The sequence below is a fragment of the Haematobia irritans genome, chromosome 4, assembly GCF_050003625.1.
Source record: "Haematobia irritans isolate KBUSLIRL chromosome 4, ASM5000362v1, whole genome shotgun sequence".
NCBI classification, from domain to species: domain Eukaryota; kingdom Metazoa; phylum Arthropoda; class Insecta; order Diptera; family Muscidae; genus Haematobia; species Haematobia irritans.
In genome coordinates, this window is record NC_134400.1 from 109750266 (window position 1) to 109764371 (window position 14106).

At 30.7% G+C, this 14106-nt stretch overlaps 1 protein-coding gene across 4 annotated transcripts in view; it reads right to left on the reverse strand.

Annotated features, from left to right (window-relative positions):
- Nucleotides 1-14106, reverse strand: part of kst (spectrin beta chain, non-erythrocytic 5 kst) — a 232521-nt gene that overhangs the window by 217759 nt on the left and 656 nt on the right. For 3 of the 4 annotated variants that reach the window (XM_075308366.1, XM_075308364.1, XM_075308362.1), the window contains exon 2: nucleotides 1807-2718. The gene's annotated coding sequence lies outside the window, so the exon portion shown is untranslated. Of the gene's footprint in view, nucleotides 1-1806; nucleotides 2719-13070; nucleotides 13483-13552; nucleotides 13694-14106 lie in introns of those variants that run through there. The other variant, XM_075308365.1, reaches the window with a different exon arrangement.

A 14106-nucleotide genomic window follows, 5' to 3' on the forward strand; every position in this document is an offset into this window, starting at 1 on the left:
GATATAAATCGAAACTATGTGCACACAGAGAAGTTATTGGTTGAAAATCGATTGCTGTAATGAAAATTCTGCATTTACAATGAAATCACAGTTGTGTTAATATATTTACTTTATTTACAACCCTTATTTTGTTCCTTCTACCATTTGGCGCTTATTATTATAGATTTTTGTTTATAATACAAGTCAAATAGTTGTCTGAACTAACTGTCTCTCTTTTGAAAAAATTTTGATCGAATTCGATAAGCACAACCAACCTTATAAACCCCTCATAACTGTAATTTAGTATTCAGAACTTTCAATTGATACTCACAGCCGAATTGCTTTGGAAGTTTTTTTAAATGTCAATAATGTTATTACCAATTATTCAATGTTGAAGGAAAACGTGTTTTTTTAAATTTAAGATAAAAACCACTGAAAACGGAAAAAATTTCAGCCGTTTCCAAGTTTATTTGACTCCTCGGTGGACTGGCTGTCAAATGGTTTTACGAACAACTCGCGCAGGCTTCAGGATATCCAAGGCACGAGTCAAATCGAGTTACATATATAGTTTTGGATGTGGAACAATTTTATTGCCTTAAAGGGCAAAATATTAAACCATTTAACGACTTTAATGCGTCTACCAAAGGAAGTGACCATGGCGAGTAGATTCTTATTTATTTTTTAACCCTGGAAAGTCATCCTTATTTTTTGTACACTAACGTCATCCTTCGTCATTTTGACTACGGCTTATTTCAAGACGCTATAATTTACATCGTAAGCAAAAATGAGAACCAAAATTTAGTTTATTTTCTTATTCAATTTGTTTTTAATTAGTATAAAACAAAAATTCATAAAATGGTTGAATTATTATAACTTAAATTTATCATTTCCCAATCGATTAAAATGCATTTTAAATCGAAAATGAAATTACGCGTCGTCATTTTGACGAAGGATGACTGTCCAGGGTTAAAACTCCACACTAATTGTTCGACTTAATTTGTAGTGTTTTTAGACTGGCTATGTTGGTCCATTTTATGGTATACCACTATGTGCTCAGGTCGGACCCCATTTACTAAGGTACTAAGAGTCCCTATCAATTCTGCAATCCATACTAGCGGCTATACTTTTAAAGGTGAAAATTTTTTAAAATTGTTATCAATGTATTGTATTCAGGTATAAAGTGATTTTATGTACGTTTCTATTATCTAAAAATATAAATAAAATACAATATTTTGAGGAAAACATTATTTTCAATTCGTTTAAGGTGTTAGTAAAGTTGGGCAATACAACCAAATGAAGAAGGGAGCAACGACCAATTTCATTGTCTAATACAACCAACTCCATATATAGTATTAGTTGGATTTCCCATAATTCGATTGAGTCGACCGAATTTGTCGGGTATCACAACTGCCAGCAGATAGTTGTTGTAACTGCCAAAAGGAGGTTGGCAATAAATTCGATTATCACAACCAATCTGTACTCTCTGTGTGGGGAAATAGAATTTGATGTCGTTTTCGTATGCCCTCCTAAGTGGACATCGGTAGTCAAAGGGTTAAATGTATGGGTTATATGTGATAAAATGGAAGTGGTTCCTACAAAATGTAATTAATTCCCATTTTGAATTTTTTTCATCATATCAACACAAGCGGTTTACATTATATCTTATTATTTTTGTCAGTTGCAGGAACAGGAGACTCTTTTACTTCATTTGTCATGTCAACTTAGAAAAGGGGTTTAGCATGAAACTTAAGCTTTCTTTTAGTTTAACGCAATAAACAACAAGGAATCTAATTATAGATTCATCAACAACAATCAAAATTGGCTTACCTTTAACAGCTTCGTAGTATCCCAAATCCAGCGTGAATGTTTTCTTTTAAACAGCCAAGAACAAGAAATATCCAAATCACAAACTCACTCTCCCCTTTGAGGATATGCTGTTCCTTAGAGGAGTTAAATATTCACAGAAATCCTTTGGATGTATTCTTACAAATCAAAAGATATTCTTCAAGAGTCAGCCAGATGTTGATTTAGATGGGTGTGCAGAAAACTTTAAAATGTTTCGAGGTCACGGATGCGAGAGTTTGGTGGTGGAAACAATCGAAATGGTTGAACTTCCGAAAACACCAAAAAAAATCGTTCAAAGGTAAACACACGCGCACGTTGGGGTTTCTAAGCGTTACTGGTTGGTTTGCGAGATTCCAGGTGAAACTGGAAAATTTTTACAAGAGATGAAAACAGCAAAAACAAAAAATCAAGGCCTGTCTTAACGGAGTTCCCGCTCCACAATTCGGGTAATTTTCGTTTTGTTTTTGCCAAGACAGATGATGATGATGATGATGACTACGTTGGGTCAATTATTCGTTCACTGGCAATGGGTTGGCTGATTGTGTTGTTTTTTACGATTATGGTGACGATGTTTTTGTTGCTGCCGCTGCCGCTGCTGCTGGTTTGTTTTCTCTATCTCTTCGGTCTTCGGTGTGTGTTGAGGGCAAATGATCTTCTTCTCCTTGCTTTTCTTTTTCGCTGGAGTTATTTTGCCGTTACTGAGACTTATTAATGTTGTTGTTGCTGTTGTTAGTATTGGTAGTAAAACTTGTTGCGTTGATTTACGTTTCTCCGGTCTCGTAGAAACGTTTGAGGTGTGTGGTGTTATTGAATACTCTTCGTTTCTAGATACTTTTCCTTGGGATTTTTAAAATAGTATTGGCGTTGTTGTTATTATTGGCGTTTATTTTGAAGCTGCACAAAAAATAATTTTGGGGAAAAGTAAAAATCAAGAGTCAGCGGGAGAAAGAGAGAGAGAGAGAGAGAGAAAAGAGAATAATACAAAATATTATTAAAAAATATGGAAAATGGGGAGCATTTAAATATGTTTTGTTTTTGTGTGTTGGTTTATAAGATTGATAGGGAGATTACTGTCCGATCTTGGGGAGGTAAAGCGCGGCTTGGCTGACCTTAATCTATTTGTATACACTCAGGCTCAGAAAAATAGGTACACACAATGAAAATTTAATTAAAATTGGTCTAAGCAATTTCTTCATTACTTTAGCAAAACAAAAAAAATCAAATATAAGGAAAATGTTCTTTAATAGTATGGCATGTTTTGTTATTTAATATAAACTTGATTACAATAACGAAAAATCATTACTATCATTTCGTTTGTATACATTTCGTTAATATTACGAACACTTTTCTCCCTCTAATTCTAAAAACTTATGTTATTGCAGTGAATCCTCTTAAAATAGGACATTTTTAAAAGCGGACAATTTTCGTACAAAGATTTCTTGTCCTTAAACACAAACACAAAAGCGATTTTTGGCTATCAAAGGAGACACGTTTCTCCCATGAACCGATAGTTTACTTAAACGTCGATAAACTTTTGTTCGAGTATCCTTCAGTTGGGCCTAGCCGTATAATAGGGCTGTTTTCTTTTAGCACTGGATACCCTAAGCCGTGAAGGACTAAAAGAAAAACAGCACGCAGAGAAGGAATATGATCACCTCAAACATGTTTCAAGAGCAAAATATTATTTTTGTATGGTGACCATGTAACATGTTTGTCACTAAAATGTTATTTTCTCGTCAAATATAACCTGCTTGCCGAAATCAGATACATGATTTCCGAGGAAATAACATGGTTACGAAAACCATGTTACATGGTCACAACCCAAAAATAACATTTTGCTCTTAAAACATGTTTGAGGTGATCATATTCCTTCTCTGGGTGAGAGTACTCGTTTATCCAGGACATCTCCAAAAATATTCAACACTGTCATCAGCTGTTTAAAAACAATCACAGAATAGAAGTGAAATCTTCCATTTTTAATGTATGAAATGCTCCAATTAGTAATAAATATTTACTGCTGCGATTATTTATGACACTGTAATTACTTTGAGTTTCTTGTTTTTCGATAAATTAGTCACAATAAAGTGCTATTGTGAATCGAAGAAGCCTCACTTTATCAAAATATAACCTGGCAACATCGGCGCGACTTACACTGATGATATGTTCTGGATAGAACACCAGTGCAACGTTGTTCTGGATAGCTCATACAAATGTTGCAACCAGTGCTAAAAGGAAACAGCCCTCAAGAGCTCAAATACAAGTTTGTTTTCTTCATAAGGAGTTAGCATAAAGGGCCCAAAATTGAGTTATGTATCCAAGCCAGATCTATGCTGAAGACTGTGAAAAGGTTCATTCGCCCGAACCGAAACATGTACAGTATAGGCGTGTATAGATTTGTATCTGGCGTTTTCTTTTCAATGACTCACTAATAATAAGTTCCTTAATCTAAAATTGTCCATAGAGCTCGAAAAATAATTGTAAAATTAAAGATATCATGCATTTGGACGTTAATTGCCTGTTTCGGTATCAGGTTAACATGAAAAATAATAAGCAACGAAGAGCCCGTCGTAAAACTAGGAAAAACACTACTAATGTACGCGTTAGAATTGTTGTTGTCTCCTTGAAATCAGTTTCTGTAAGTTGTCACATGTTGTTGTTGTTGATTGTAGCAACAAAAAAACAATGTTCGATTGTTCACCACTTTGGTGAATTCAAACAAAATAGCTTTCTAAAAATAAATTTCGTGTTGTTGCATTATAAGATTATAAGATAAGATTAAGGGACTTGGAGTTATATGAAAAGATGATGTACAGTGGGAGTAAAGATGATTCAATTTGTAAGAGAATAATTCCCAAATGTTTTCTTCATAAGGAGTTAGCATAAAGGGCCCAAAATTGAGTTATCTATCCCAGCCAGATCTATACTGAAGACTGTGGAAAGGTTCATTGGCCCGAATCGAAACATGTACAGTATAGGCGTCTATAGATTTGTATCTGGCGTTTTCTTTTCAATGACTCATTAATAAAAAGTTCCTTAATCTAAAATTGTCCATTAAGCTCGAATAATAATTGTAAAATTAAACAAGCGATTTCAATTCGGCAACATTTTGCGTAGTCGGATGGCCAGAATGTGTTTGACAGAAAAGACCTGCACTTAAAAAAAAAAATAATGAACCCAACAGATAATATTAACAATTTACTTATTTATTTTCGAGAAATTTAGGATATTTTTTTTTTTGACATAACAAGTAGTTAACCCTTTCACTACCGAATTAAACCTAATGTTAAAAACTTTCATTTTCCTCTGTTTCTACTTGTACTAACAGCATGTAGAAAAAAATATTGCAATGAAAGGCCTACATATATGTGTTTGATCTGAAAACGTAATTCTTGAATTGTGACCCAATGGCCATACGAAACTAAACGCTATTTGTCCTGTAATATCTGTTGAAGTGTTGGAAAAAAATCAAAAAAGAATCTGAAATAATATAGGCTATAGTTTTTATAATGAATACCCATTTACTAGAGACGTACAGCAGAAAATTTGTCTCAAAATTGTGTATTTTTCGTATTATGTAAATATTAAAGTCAAGGAAACTTTCTCATATTGAAGAAATTTTAACTAAACCATAATAATTGCCATGAACAAATATAGAGTTAAGTTCGTTTTAGTGTCCGTAAGAAGTCAATTTTTCTTGAGTGCATATTATTTACACCGAAAACAATATTATCGTGAGGACAAAGATTTCATTTCCATAGAATACGAATTCGAATTTTGATTAGCATAGAAGACGTATTTCTCTGATATAAAGTTTTTTCCTTGTCAAAAAGTCGATGAACTCTTCAATGAAGTCGTCTTATCCTTATAATTAAGTGATTTGACTTAAAACTAGGTATATTTACATGAAAAAAATGTCGCTTCTTCAAAATTAATGAAATCATCTTCAAATTTGTTGACTTTTTGCAAAAAATCGCTCAAAAATATGAGATGTTTTTCGATTCTGAATTTAGAATTTGAAGTTGTTATTAACACGTTTTGAAACGTCTTTGATAGCACATTAAACTTTGTTTCCTAGAATCAAATACGCAAAACTCAAATTTAATAGAGAATTGTGTCTTAAAGGTATCCTTATTTGAAACCTCCGCTTCTTTGGCTCGGGACCAATACCAAAATCATTAATGTAAAGACAATATCTTTGGAACCGAACATGCTTTGTTTTCAGTGAAACTACTGTACATGAGCTTGATTTTATTTTTTAAAATGTTGTCAAAGATTATGTCTGCCTGTCAATTCTTTTCGAATAATTCTTGAGATTACAGTATTGGAGAAATTATTTATTTATTATATTATTTATTTATTAATTAAAACTGTATAAACATTAAAACACTAGCTACAAAGACTATCGGCTTATCGGAGAAATACACCCAAAGAAAAATATAAATTTTAGACAAACGGAATTCCCCCTTGTTATAAAGTATTTTCTTTAAGAGCAAATAAAGCCGAATTTATTACAAGCGTTCCAACGATTGTTCCTAGTATATTTAATACCTCATACACATTAGGCTCGAAATCTATTAAAAGTGGATTTGAAGTCCCCTATATTTATAAGGCAAATGACAGTTGAAATCTAGTTAAAATGGATTTTGGAAGTGTAATGTGAATGAGGTATTATTAATTGCTTGTGCAAAAATCAATTTTCATCATTTTGGCGTAAAAAATATTTTTGTGTCAAAAGAAACTTCGGTTGTCTAAAATTTCGTTCCTCAGAAAAGAAAAGTCTTCTTTCGGTTTTGTACTCGGTATCTGGAGACGCTATATATACAATTCTAAACTCTTAGTGTTATTTTTGAATTTGATTTTGTTTCGTTTGATTACACTGAAAAAAACAGTGAACCCACCAGGAAGAAAACTTTGGGTTAATTTTAGAAAATTTTGAATATTTTTAGAAAATTTTAACTAAACAGTATTACAAACGCTGGCATCACGCCGATATGACAAAAATAAGTACATATTTTTCAACAAATTCAGGAAAAATTATTAAACATAAATATTTTTTTTCACTTGTTGAAAAAAAATTGTAGTTTGAAGGAAAAAATTTGAGTTCAAAATTGCAAGAATGTCTTTAGTGACATACGAAGTTCATGATGGACGCATTTTTAGTAAAATTTACAAATTTAAAGAAATAATGAACTATTTTGTGAGAAATACAAATTTAGTAAATCTTTATGCTTAATTTGTGTATAATTTTTTCCGTTTTTTAGTTCATTTGTACGCAAAAAAATATTAGAGTAAAAAAACCTTTCTCCAAACATAATAATTCCATGAACTAAAGTAAATTGGCTTTGTTTGTTATTGTTGGCTTCTCTTCAATCGTTATTGTTGTTTTTTTGTTTTTTGATCTCAGCTTAAAGCCATGCATTGACTAAACTACAAGTGTAGCTTAACCAACAGAGGAAAAGTATGCTTGTCAAATTTATTTGGGCAAAGCCCTATAGACTGCAAGATGGCTTTAGTGAAATAGAGAGTTCACTTTTTTTTGAGCGTAGCTGTATTTATATTTTTATTTTACTGAACTATTACATGTACTTCATTTGTACTTTTGTTCTCTGTTGCATATCATATATTAATGTAAGCAAAAAATATTAAAATAAGGAAAATTATCTTACATTTGTCGAAGTTAGCTAAAGTTAAATAATATTCCCGAATCCCTCAGAAAAAAGACAACGAAATTTTTTATAGCCGATTTAATTTAATGATAATTATTTGATTTTCAATTTTTCCATATGTGAGAAAATGTTTCTTATTTTAATTATTTTTCGCTTACTTTAATGACGTGAACTAAAAACGAAAGAAAACGGTTTTATGCAAATGAAGTACACAATTTTACTAAATATGAAAATAGTTCATATTTTTCTAAAATGGGTGACGTTTGCTGAAATTGATCAGTTTTACAACAGACTTTTTTCTGTGTACATTTTCTTTCGTGGTGTGGTCTTTTTTCTAGATGAAATTAGATGCACGCAAAGAAAAAAAAAACGTTTGGAAAACGTGTACCGAAAACGATTTTCTTTTGTTAGAGTTTTTTGAATTGCTACGAAAATTTTAAACTTTTATCACCAAAAAAAATTCGTTTGTTACAAAACTTTTATTTTTTCAATAAAAAAAGTTATTTTTGAAACAACAACACAGTCCATTTCGTTTATATCAAACACTGTTCTTTTCTGACTTTAGGTCTTTAATAAGACACATTTTACAGTTGAAAATTTAATATACTACAATGGAATGTTGAACATTTTTTCGGAATCTTCCTAACATATCTGGAATATATGTAAAAAAAAAAAAAACAAAAAAAAAACTTTGGTCGAAGCAGGGATCCTTGGCATGCAAGTCAGACGTAGCAACCACTGCTCCATGGTGCCCAACTAAATGTATATTTCTGTGAAATAAACTTTGTTTAATCGGCTCGTGGGCGCCGCAAGCTATGCTATATAAATATAACTTATATGGGTAATTGTCTATTGATGACAATAACGGCTACATAGCTCAGTGGATAGTGTGTTGGCTTACAAATTGCATGGTCCGCGGTTCGATTCTCCGTCCAGGCGAAAGGTAAAAACAATTTTAAAAATTTATAAAATCGTATAATTTCTCCTACATTGTTTGTATTACAGAAAAAGGTGCTAAGAACTAAAAAACTTCGTGGAAGTGGGAAAGATGTGTGAAATAATGCAATTAGCCAGAAAAAAAATTTTATGAGTTAGTCTTTATGAAATTGTTTTTACATCCTGGAAAAGAATAAACGTTTATCACAAAAAGTATATACTTTTCTTCCAAATACACTTCCTTTCAACGAAAATCAAATGAGAAACGAACTTTGTTTGTCTAAAATTTCGTTTGAGAGGAAAGAATTATTTTTTTGCGTGTGGGCTATACAAAAGTTTGTATATTTCTTTATGGAGGTTTATTTAAAAAAAAGTAATATAGCAATGACGACCAAGGTTGGCCTGTCGCAAACTGTGACCTTTGCGACATACATTTACGACGATATAATACGTATGTCGCAAAAGTCGTATACCTATTGAAGAAAACCTATTTTTGAGCAAAAGAATTTTTAAACATTTTTAAATTTAATTTAGTTTGGCTTCCCGGTAAAATAGATGTAAAAAGTATGGTGCTGGGTTAGCTTTCGTTGCATCAGCAAATGACTAGCTAGAGTTTTGAACATTTTTAATTAGTATGAAAATTGGCTCTAAAAATTTGTGGTAGGCTAATATGAGCTTGTTCAGATCGTCACGTTTACTGCACCATCGAGTAGGACATAGTAATTTTGGCTTGAAGTCTTCCATTGAAATAAGTCTATTCTCTTTAAATCCGTTTATAATTTTATGAACATTCCTGAGAACTTAAACTTTTTCAAACATACCATCATCTTAGGTTAGGTAAGGTATAGTGGCAGCCCGATATTTCAGCCTCACTTAGACTATTCATTCCATTGTGATACCACAGTGGTGAACTTATCTCTTATCACTGAGTGCTGCCCGATTCTATGTTAAGCTCAATGACAAGGGACCTCTTTTTTATAGCCGAGTCCGAACGGCGTTCCACATTGCAGTGAAACCACTTAGAGAAGCTTTGAAACACTCAGAAATGTCACCAGCGTTACTGAGGTGGGATAATCCACCACTGAAAAACTTTTTGGTGTTTGGTCGAAACTGGGTTTGAATCCACGACCCTGTGTGCGCAAGACGATCATGCTTACACACAAACAAATTTCACGAAAATTTTTCCGAATAAAATTTTAATTGAGTTTTAAAAAATATTCAATTAAAAATTTAATTGAATCAACAAATTTTTTAATTGAAACAAAAATCAATCACAAAAATAATTGTATCAATTAATTTTTTAATTGGATCAATTAACTTTTTAATTGACCTTCAATTAATTGTTTAATTGATACTATAATTTCTGTGATTGAAGACATTTCAATTAAAAATTAATTGGATCAATTAATTTCGTGATTGAATCAGAAAAACATTTTTTTGTGTGTACCCATCATCTTGGATATCATCCAATTCGCTGCCCAGCTGACGCTGAATTTGCGACGTTTGTTACTTTTTCTACATTTACGACGCGTATGTGACATATTCGACGTTTGCAACTTTGCGACAGTCGCAAACCTAGAAATGTTCGATACAGACCATCTCTGATGACGACTTGTAACAAATGTGTTAATACTTTAAGTCCATACAAAATTCAAGACGGACATAATGTATGGCATTTTAGAAAATTATGACATGTGAGAAATTTGACATTAGATATTAGTTAAATTGCGTACTTCGTTTGTGAATTTTTTTATATTGAGTTTATAATTTTCATTAAAGTTCAATTGGCTGTCTTGTGTCAATTTTTTTGCAATAAAAAAAGTTATTTGAAAAAATTTCCATTGCTGAAATATTATTTATTGTTAAGAATTTTTGCAGACGAGACACTTGAATTTATCTTCATATTTGTGTACACAGAAAAAAATTTCCGTAGTTAAACAAACGCTAAATTTAACTTATTTTTATTGGAAAAAATTTATTTGCTTGTAGTTAAATTTTATTATTTTTACAGAAATTTTCCACAGCTTAATAAAATCTTACTTATTTTTATGTATGTCTAAAAAATTTTATGAACTAAACGTGAGTATAAAGTTCAATGGCCGTTACACATAAGTTCAATATGAACTAAAACAAATGAAAATTTTCGTACGATTCCCAAAAATAGTAAGAATGAACTACTTTATGGTTAAAATGGTCATGATTTGGCGCCAATGATTTTCTTCTTCACTTTTAGTTAATTTTTTCTTCTATGATATGATGTAATTCCGTGAACTGCAGTTAAAAAGTACAACAGGGCACTAAATTTCGTTGTTTTAACAACGCTTTGTGGAAATCTCAAAATGTGGAGTAAAATTTAGTTCAATTTTCGTGCGTGATAGTTCATTCTTCCCATAAAACAGTTCACTTTTTTCGGTGTACTCTCAAAAAAGGACAACGAAAATTTCTAAATGCTACTTTACTTTATTTTAGCTAATGAAAATTAGTTGATTGTAGTTAAATTTATATATCGTAAAAAATCACATTTTAGGAAAAAAAAGCAAATTGTACACTTTTGGAAAAATCGAAATTTAAACTTTTAAATTTTCCACTACAAATCTTTCGAGACACTCAAAAAAATGAGTCGTTGGCATGGTTTCTTTACAATACACCCAAAAAAATGAACCCACCATGAAATAAAATGTAGTTTAATTAAACAAAAAAAAAAATAAAAACACAATTCTACTTAATTCGAATTTCTCATAATATAGTTCATAATTTTCTAAAAAGGGAAAATTTTACATAAATTGTGTCCATCTTATAAGGGAATTTTTTGGAAATTTTAATCAACGAAAAAACTACTTTCGTTTAACATTGATTCAAAATTTCATCTCAAGTCGCTTTTGTAAAATATTTTATTTAAAGTTTTTTTTTGTTTGTTTAATTAAACTACATTTTATTTCATGGTGGGTTCATTTTTTTGCGTGTATTGTAAAGAAACCATGCCAACGACTCAATTTTTTTATTTTTTTGAGTGTCTCGAAAGATTTGTAGTGGAAAATTTAAAAGTTTAAATTTCGATTTTTCCAAAAGTGTACAATTTGCTTTTTTTTCCTAAAATGTGATTTTTTACGATATATTAAAAAGACAAAAGACAAAACGAGACACTTGAATTTATCTTCATATTTTTAATTGTGTACACAGAAAAAAATTTCCGTAGTTAAACAAACGCTAAATTTAACTTATTTTTATTGAAAAAAATTTATTTGCTTGTAGTTAAATTTTATTATTTTTATCGAAATTTTCTACAGCTTAATAAAATCTTACTTTTTTTTTAAGTATGTCTAAAAAATTTTATGAACTAAACGTGAGTATAAAGTTCAATGGCCGTTACACATAAGTTCAATATGAACTAAAACAAATGAACATTTTCGTACGATTCCCAAAAATAGTAAGAATGAACTACTTTATGGTTAAAATGGTCATGATTTGGCGCCAATGATTTTCTTCTTCACTTTTAGTTAATTTTTTCTTCTATGATACGATGTAATTCCGTGAACTGCAGTTAAAAAGTACAACAGGGCACTAAATTTCGTTGTTTTAACAACGCTTTGTGGAAATCTCAAAATGTGGAGTAAAATTTAGTTCAATTTTCGTGCGTGATAGTTCATTCTTCCTATAAAACAGTTCACTTTTTTTCGGTGTACTCTCAAAAAAGGAAAACGAACATTTCTAAATGCTACTTTACTTTATTTTAGCTCATGAAAATTAGTTGATTGTAGTTAAATTTAAGAATAAAATCCAAATTATTAATGATTTCTTCTTTGTCCCATTTATTTACTTATTATAAAAATAAAAAAAATAATAAACAAAAAAATACGCAAACGAAGTACACAATTCTACTTAATTCGAATTTCTCATAATATAGTTCATAATTTTCTAAAAAGGGAAAATTTTACATAAATAGTGTCCATCTTATAAGGGAATTTTTTGGAAATTTTAAACAACGAAAAAACTACTTTCGTTTAACATTGATTCAAAATTTCATCTCAAGTCGCTTTTGTAAAATATTTTATTTAAATGTTTTTTTTGTTTAATTAAACTACATTTTATTTCATGGTGTATTATAAAGAAACCATGCCAACGACTCAATTTTTTATTTTTTTGAGTGTCTCGAAAGATTTGTAGTGGAAAATTTAAAAGTTTAAATTTCGATTTTTCCAAAAGTGTACAATTTGCTTTTTTTTCCTAAAATGTGATTTTTTACGATATATTAAAAAGACAATCAGTTGGCTTTTCTAGATTCTAGAATGACATTTCGACGTTTGATTCTGATAATAATCCCATATTTGACAGGAGATCATCATAAGTAAATCCTTTCGATAACTACATTTTTTTTATAAAATCGACTGTTTTTTTATTACAGCAACATTGAGGGCAATAAATCATTGTTTTTAGGACAAATATTTTTTTTTAGCATTTATATTATTAAGTTCAAAATTTTCAAATACACTCTGGATTTCCGTTCCACTTTTATTTGGCAAAAAGTTAAAGTTTTGCATTCTGTAATAAATGCAGATTCAAGAAAAATTCTAGTAATAATATGATTTATTTGTTTTTTTTTTTAGATTTTTATGTATTCATATTAATATAAAATTTTTTTATTACTTTTTAATTCTTTTTTCTGTTGTATATATTTTTTTTGCACAAGATTCACAATTTTCACCTATAACAACCATTTGATTATTCTTTACAAAATTTTATTTTTTTTTCTCGTTTTACTTCAAGCCGAGTTAACGAGTCGCGCCGATTCTAACTGACTGCCACGATGGTTTCAAATGAATAGCAAGAGCAACTCACATACAGAGACTACGGCAAACACCAACGGACGGCTCACGATATATTTTCGAATTTTTGCGGCCTCTTCTGGCGGTGTGTAAAAATCGACAAACATCAGTGCTGCCGCTAGTGAAAAATTGGGTGAAGTAGATTTTGGAAAAAAGTGGAGTAGATTGAATAATATTGAAGTAGCATACATTTTTGAAAACAAAACAATAGCGTCCGTGAGCGTATTCCTTTGCTAAAGATATTAAAGAATTTATAATTAATACTATATTTATATTTTTCATGGAAATTATTGCACTACTTACCGATTCATCTAGCACATCACATGTCCACACGTTATTTACTCACAACAATTTGAGAGTTCACGCATTGACACTTGTACAAAGCAAAAATAAAGGGTTGCCATTCCAGCGATGAAAAATAGGGTTTGCATATGTTCAATGGTTAAAACCACTATGTTCATCGTAATTAAAGGAATAGGAAAAACAATTAGGTAATATGGGGAACAATTTTAAAATTTGAAGCAGAACAAAAAGTGAAGCAGATTTTTGGAAGAAGGAGTGACGAAGTAAATTTTGTGAAAATGAAGCAAAATACTTCGATTGAAGTAGTAGCGGCAGCACTGACAAACATCCACACAATACAAATACAACAAATCTACTATGGTCGTTGGCTCTCACTCTCTTTTGTTCTCTCACTACTATAAGTGCCAGCTCAAATTGATTTTGGTGTAGTGTTGTAGTTGTTTTTGGTTATAGGTTATTTTGTTTCAACGTGTGATTGTTTTTTCATTGTATATTATTTCTTGATTTTCTATTTGGGACTTCTTTTTACCGAAGACTTCGGGTTTAATGCTTGT